Source organism: Myotis daubentonii, chromosome 6, assembly GCF_963259705.1.
Source record: "Myotis daubentonii chromosome 6, mMyoDau2.1, whole genome shotgun sequence".
Classification (NCBI taxonomy): Eukaryota; Metazoa; Chordata; class Mammalia; order Chiroptera; family Vespertilionidae; genus Myotis; species Myotis daubentonii.
This window is the reverse complement of record NC_081845.1, coordinates 58,856,695-58,864,537: the sequence shown is the minus strand read 5'-3', so window position 1 is coordinate 58,864,537 and position 7,843 is coordinate 58,856,695. Positions and strand designations below refer to the sequence as shown.

The following is a 7,843-nucleotide window of genomic DNA, read 5'->3' as shown; positions in this document are numbered from 1 at the left end:
GCTCGGTGGTGGTAGAGGGTGGTGGTAAGTTATTGTGGCACAGTCTAGTTCTAGAAAATAGCCATGCTCCCTCCTCTTGACTCACTCTTATCTCCCCCAGCACTGCACCCTCCACCCCCCCCCACACACACACACTCCCCACACTTTTCAGCTTTTAGCAGAGTTGCCCTGCTTGGCAGAGCAGCATTGTGGTCACTCTAGTCATCACATCAACTGAGACTATGCCTGCAGAAATTTTTTTTTTTTTTTTTTTTACTTTGTCACAAAAAAATATGGAACACTTCACGAATTTGCGTGTCATCCTTGCGCAGGGGCCATGGTCATCTCTGTATCGTTCCAATTTTAGTATGTGTGCTGCCGAAGCGAGCACAGAAAAATTTAGTAAATGTGGCAGAGCTGACACAGCAGATGGGCCTTGTTGACCCTATAGAATACATCCTACATACTCCAGAAATAAATAGGGGTGGGGCAGGCACACAATTTTTAGAGAGATCTGGAGGTCCAAATATTTCACTAATAAAAACTCCTGTGAGAAAGTCTTTCATGGTCCTAAACATTTGAAATCCGTGATATTACTGAAACACTGTACTATACCAAAATGTTCATCTAAAACAGTTTAAACTCATTTATTTTCGCCCTGGCCAGTGTGGCTCAATTGGTTGGAATATATCCTGTGCAGCAAAGGGTCGAGGGTTGGATTCCTGGTTGGGGAAATAACCCAGGCTGCAGGTTAGATCCCTAGTTGAGGCACATTCTGGAGGCATTTGATTGCTCTTTCTCTCTTCCTTTCTCTCTGTGGAATCAATGGAAACAGCAAACAAACAAACATATCCTCCGGTGAGGATATGAAAAAATAAATAAGTAAATTCATTTATTTTCTATTTGAGGAAGATGATGCCTGCCATCTTTATAAGAGGGGCAGTATTGAGCTGATAATCAGTTGAAAGTAGAGGAAGCTCTGATGCTAATAGCAAGTTGATCCTCACCATCAAGGAAGCAACTATCAACCACCTCCCAGAGGGCATTCACAGAACAGATTGTTTTAAAATTGCATTCTACAATTTCATAAATTGTCAGCTTCCCAGGTGTCTGGCCTGGCTCTCCTGAGCAGGGCCTTTAGGGTCAGGCCACTTTGAGAACAAGAAAGACAGGTTCTCAGAAGCTGGCCTTCAGAGACCTAATCTGTCCATCTGACCTATCTATCCTTGTAGGAACTTCAGTACTGAGTTTGGAGTTCACCTCCCTTGATAATATCCCTCCTGACATTGAAATTATTCTAGTTTAATTCTTCTCCCTTCTAACCTGTTCCTAAACAACCTCTTAGACACCTACTTTGGTCTGCTTCCCACTATTAGCTGGCCAGCAGAGTTCCTTGATCCCATAACAGATATCCTGCTTGGAAAGCCCTAGAAGCCCTAGGTCCCGTCTCCAGAATCGTGGCTGCCAACCATCCAGCTCATTATAGATTAACCTTTTGAGTGGTGGCAACCCCTGGAATGTCCCTGCAGAGAAACTATAAAGATCTTGTCTATTATTGGTTAGAATCTTCAATTATATCCCCACTTACACACACACACACACACACACACACACACACACACACACACAAAATTTTCAGCAAAAAACAGGGGTATTTAGGGTGAATATAGGAAACATGAAAGGCGATTTTACTAGCAACATCTATCAGGTGCCAATCTTTGATGGCCCTCAGTCCACCTGAAGACATAGAATGTAGAGCGGTTAATGCTTACAATGATTCTATTTTACTAGGGTGGACTGACTTAATTGTGTACTTAAACATGTGTCATTGAAGGGCCTCAGTAAACACTAAGTGGCTATTATGTATAAGCTAGTCATTAGTACTTTATGAGGTAGTAAAGAGAGTACATGAAGTTCATTTCATGACCAGCTTCTAATTTCAATGTGGTGATTACATATATCCTTTACAATATGAAGGTGTCATATTTATTTGTAAGCATTTAAAATTATTGATATTTAATAGTGTATCTTGCTTTAATTAAAATATAAACAAAAAACTTCAGCTGATATTATGAATTCATTTTGTAATGCCAGTAAAGTTTAATTTATTTGGTCATCATCCCAGAACAATAAATTCATAAACCTAAGGCAGCCATTTTCCCCCCATTAATTAAGTTCATTATAAATAGGAAAGTCTTCTGGGCTTAAGTTAGTCAAATAAGTCACTTAAAGAAAACATCCAAAGGAGTAAAAGGCTGACAAAAGGCCAACATAATTATATTTGAGGTTTGTTGTAAGTCTAATGTCTCTATTTTAATGATATGAACTTCCATTTGAAATTAAACATTAAATATAGAAATATGACTGGTGACATGTGTTATTCATTTAAGCCTCAAAAATGACCTTTTTCTTGCAAAAGTAGAGCCAAGCTTACTATTTCCATTTCCATGTTTGTCTTTGCTTATTTTGCCACAGAATAGTAAAAGTTACCAGTACTCTTTATTGGGAAACTCTATAATCCTGCAACTTAAACTACATTCAATACAACAGTGCTTTTAGCACCCAGTGGAAATGTGAGTTCCACCATTTCCACAATGTGGAAAATGTCTTACTTGATAATCTCAGGAAAATACATTCAGTGTATCTACTGTATAGATACTTTAAAAATGTATTAGTTCTGATAAAGCAATGAGAAGATAAAGTGTATCCCATGCATAAAACTTAAAATCATATTATAGTTAAAGATAATTAAAAAGTAGTCATTTATTTAGAAAATATATAAGTCTCTACCATATATGTTGTGGTATATTATGAAATAAAATAATCATAATCTAGTTGAAGAGATAGGAAATAACTAAAAAAGGATTCTGAAGTGCTCTCTAAAAATTATACTGGTCTATGATTAAAGATTTTTCCCCTTCTATCCTGGTAAGTGGGAGAATAAGTCTATTATACATATTAATGACACCATGGTTTTCTTACTAATCAGAAATGGTCCTTTAAGACAAATAGTATATATCTACATCTATCAACAAAAAGAAGAAATAAATAAGACTCAGAAATTAAAAAGAAAGGAAAAAGCTGAAATCCTGCCTATAGTGAACATTTCACAGTGTCCACAGTGTATTTTATTTTGCTCATTCTTGCTTCCTCCATACAAATATTTTAAAATTACATATATATATATATATATATATGTATATACATATATACACACATATATATATATGTATATGAGTTTACCGTGACTGATCTATTAGTATCTAGAAGTTGTTTATTTCTAGATATCATTATAAAATGAATGTTTGCTAAGCCCAGTGAAGTTCGCTTCTGTATTTTTAAAATATTAATGAGATTGCCCTTTATATCAATCAATATACCCCATATGAAGTAACACATTTGAAATTTTAGTACTTGAACAATGTTTCTTGGAAACTATGAAGCTCAATTTTGGTGATAAAGTCTCTCACTGTTTCTCCTTCTATCTTATATTCAAGGAAGTTGAATCGATGTGAAGCTTAATCAAAGAAACTATATTAGGCCTATGCTTAGCATATTTTCTTCTTTCTCCTATTCTGATAGTTTCTTGCCCAATTCTTTTGTATTAATCTACAAGAGGCCTGGTGCATGAAATTCATGCATTGAGGGGCGGGTGGTCCATGAGCCAGGCCTGCACCCTCTCGCAGTCCAGGAGCCCTTGGGGGATGTTCCACAGATGGCTTAGTCGGACATCCCTAGCGCTGCTGTGGAGTCAGGAGAGGCTCCTGCCACTGCCGCTGCGCTCGTCAGCTGAGAGCTTGGCTTCTGGCTGAGTGGCACTCCCCCTGCGTTGATCGTCTTCCCCCTGGTGGTCAGTGTGAGTCATAGCGATTGGTCATTCCACTGTTTGGTCGATTTGCATATTAGCCTTTTATTATATAGGAAGATATGCCTTCCATTGAAATCTTACTACAAATCTTAGTACAATTTTTTAAAAATAAATAGTGTTGCCTGGCCAGTATGGCTCAGTGGTTGAGCATCAAACTATGAACTAGGAGGTTCAATTTCCAGTCAGGGCACATGCCCAGGGTTGTGGGCTTGATCTCCAGTGTGGGATGTGCAGGAGGCAACCAATCAATGATTCTCTTTCATCATTGATGTTTCTCTCTCTCCCTCTCCATTCCTCTCTGAAATCAATAAAAAAAAAATTTTAAAGTGTCAATAAACTAGATAAGAATAGATTTTTAATGGGAAATAAACTGGAGTTTAGCAAGAGTGTACAGTGGTCACATTTAGATTTAATTTAATGGTGAAAATAGGAGGAAACAAGAGAAAAAAGAAAAACAAAATGGCCATGCTATTTTTCAAGAGACCACTAAAAACATGTAATTTATATTAGTTGAGGAAATGCCCTTTTAGTTCTTTGGGGGCTGGGGGCGGGCGGGGCATCTGCTAATATTCAGACTAGTCAAACTCTCTCAAATGTCACTTACCATAAGGACTTTATTTTAACATCACATGACACATGGGCTATGAAAATGTTTGATTTGGTATCAAGCTTTCTCGTGTATTATTCTAAATCAAAATCATATTGGAAGAAGAAGAAATATCCAAGTTATTAGGTTAAAAATTCAGAGAGTAAAGCATTTCACAAAGCAAAATCTAAGAGCAGAGATTAATATTAAAAAACAAGTGTCAAGCCCTAGCTGGTTTGGCTCAGTGGATAAAGCGTTGGCCTACAGACTGAAGGTCCTAGGCTTGATTCCAGTCAAAGGCTCAATCCCCAGTAGTGGGTGTGCAGGAGGTAACTGATCAATTTTTCTCTCTTATCATTGATGTTTCTAGCTCTCTCTCCCTCTTCCTTCCTCTCTGAAGTCAATAAAAATATATTTTTTAAAAAGAAAACACCTTAAAAAACAAATGTCAAAAAAATTTTTTTTCTCTCAAAGATAGGGCAGTAGGACTAGTGTGTTCCAAGCTAAATCACTTCCCTGACATAAGCCTCAGTGACTCCCCACCTGGCCACAGTGCCTTGAAGCATGATTCTCTAGCTCTCCCTGTCTTTGTGCTCCTCAAATCCTTCTAACAATTTCCCTTTCTGTTCAAATTCATTAAAGTTTTGGAACTAAAGATGCTAGCTTATGCCAACTTCACCAATATCATTTTCAAAATTATTTAGGACTGAGATAAAATTCCACCGTCTCCATGAATCCTTGTTTTATACTTCTATGTGGAAAGCATGTCTTTATTTTATAAACAGCCTATAACATTTAATGCACTTATTTATTTACAAAATTCATTACCTCCTCCCAAATAAATATTTGTATGTAAGTTTTATCTCTAGAACTATAGTGTAGGCTCCTTGAAGGCAGAAACTGTCACATTCAATTTATAACTCTGACTCACAAAACCTGATATAGGGCAATTGACTAAAGATAATAAAATAATAGCCCAATAAAAGATAAAATATTTATGAAACAGTTTTAAGTAGGCTTATTACGAGAATAAAATAAGGTTATCCACTAAGTCATATGCTTCACACATTGTAAACACCAAATAATATTGACTATTTTTATTGAGACTTTTCACATGTGTATGTTATTAATATATGTATTAATAACAGTTGACATTAACAGTTGACCTGCATAGAAATTGGAGCAAAGAGAATTTGCCTTCAGGCCTATGTGAAGAAAACACATCTTGAGTTCTCCAGTTGAGAACAAATGGGGAGTGACTGAACTCTTGAGAAATGAAGAGGTGCAGATCAGCATGCTTTTGGTGACTAGAGAGATGAGGGAGAGAAGAAAGGTGATTGTGGTGCTTGCTATAATGCCAAGAGGCATTAGAGTGTAGTGGTTAAGAGCTTGACTTTTGGCACCAGGCTATCCTGATTTGAATTCCAGCCCTATCTCTTTACAATTAGGTAATGTTGAGTACGTTATCTAAGTGCTCTATGTCTCCGTTTCCTGCTCTGAAAGGTGCATTAATGGCACCTACCTCACAAGAATTTTATAATAATCAACTATTTTAATGTATGTAATATACACAGCCCCATAATAAGTAGTTCCAAGGAGGGTAATATTTGGTAACTGCTAACCAGCTCTATTGACTAGTTCTTTCCTTAATCTGACTTCCATTTCATCACCTTTGCTACTGGTGACCCCAATAATATACCTCCCAATCTATTCGTTCACCCTGTGATTCTGCTCTTAGGAAAGCTGCTATAGCCTCAGGAGTTTGTAGTCTTACTATACAGCATTGATTTCTATAGTTGTTGAGCTATCTGGTAACTTAATGATCATTGTTTTCATAAAAAGGGAACTCATGTTCCGCAGTTGATATAAAACTTCACTTTGTAAATGTAACTATGTCATTAGTATGCAACTGGTATGTGTTTGTGTGTGTGTGTGGGGGGGAAGGGTGGGTAGGTGCCTGTGTAACTATAGTCTGCAAGCATTGTGTTGTTGAGAGATGAGTATATTTCAAAAAATGAACTGGAATTTAAGCAAAAGGAAAACAAGATCTTACAAAACAAATTTCAAAATGCTCTAAAACAGTGGTTCTCAATCTGTGGGCCGCGACCCCTTTGGCAGTCGAACGACCCTTTCACAGGGGTTGCCTAAGACCATCCTGCATATCAGATATTTACATTATGATTCATAGCAGTAGCAACATTACAGTTATGAAGTAGCAACAAAAATAATTTTATGGTTGGGCCACAACATGAGGAACTGTATTTAAAGGGCCAGAAGATTGAGAACCACTGCTCTACAACATTTTCACAAACACCATTTCCTTTATTAAGTAACTTTTAAAGCAATTTTAATTTCATGACAAAACATTATTGTGGAAGTTGTTTATAAGAAGTGAGTTAGGATAATTTTACACTAGGCAAAAACTATATACACTATGTACAAAGGAATCTGTTAAAAATAAAGTCACTATTGAGTTTTCAACAAGTTTATGAATATAAAATTTATTTCCATCTTATGCAAAGTAATCTTGTAACACTTTGGATTCTAGTTACTATAATGGTAGGACATCCAATGAAGAGTAATTATAAAAGGGCAAATAGTAATTCTATCAATTGGGACTTTCTGGGATCCTCCTTATTACCCATCAATCCTCAGTTAAAGGTATTCAATGACTTGACAAACAAGTTTTGCCCCTATTCTAATTTTAAATCTTGGTGTTTTGACAGTGTTGCAATCTGGTAGCATTTATGGAATATTTTGTTGGCACCATAGTATTAAGTTAAAATGCAACTGTAATAGGGGATTAACATTGGTTTCAGTTAAAAAAAATTAAGTTGGAATTCAAAACACTATAGTTTAAGTTAGTGGTTCTCAACCTTGGCTGCACATTAGAATCACCTGGGAATCTTTTTAAAATCCTGATTTCTAGGCCTCATCCTCTGGAAATTCTGTTTCTTTGTTATGGGGTGGGGCCACAACATTAGTAAGAAAGAAACAGAATTTCCGGAGGATGAGGCCCAGAAATCAGGATTTTAAAAAGATTCCCAGGTGATTCTAATGTGCAACCAAGGTTGAGAACCACTGGTTTAAATTGTTAATTTCTGAGCATTTTTTTTTAAAAAAAAATCAATGTAATAAAATGAAAAATTATTAATTTATTTTGGTAAAGAATATTACAAAGATTCATTCTACTATTAATTTTTATTAACATTTGCTTTACATTGTTTCCTCATTTTTGTGAATTTTAAGCATTTTCCCTTCAATATAAATAAGAACTATCAAGCAAAAAATATTTCTATATAAATACCCATAATTAAGAAAATATAGTTTTGGAATTTTTACCTCAGTGTTCATAATTATTATTAAAGTCACTACTCTCAGTGTGAAAGTGTCCAGAATCAACTTTCAAC

General features: G+C 36.0%; 1 non-coding gene across 1 annotated transcript; it reads right to left on the bottom strand.

Annotated features, from left to right (window-relative positions):
* Positions 1-266: 266 nt before the first annotated feature.
* Positions 267-370, bottom strand: LOC132237744 (U6 spliceosomal RNA). The gene has a single exon (XR_009453587.1). It is a non-coding gene; the product is annotated as a U6 spliceosomal RNA (small nuclear RNA).
* Positions 371-7,843: the final 7,473 nt, after the last annotated feature.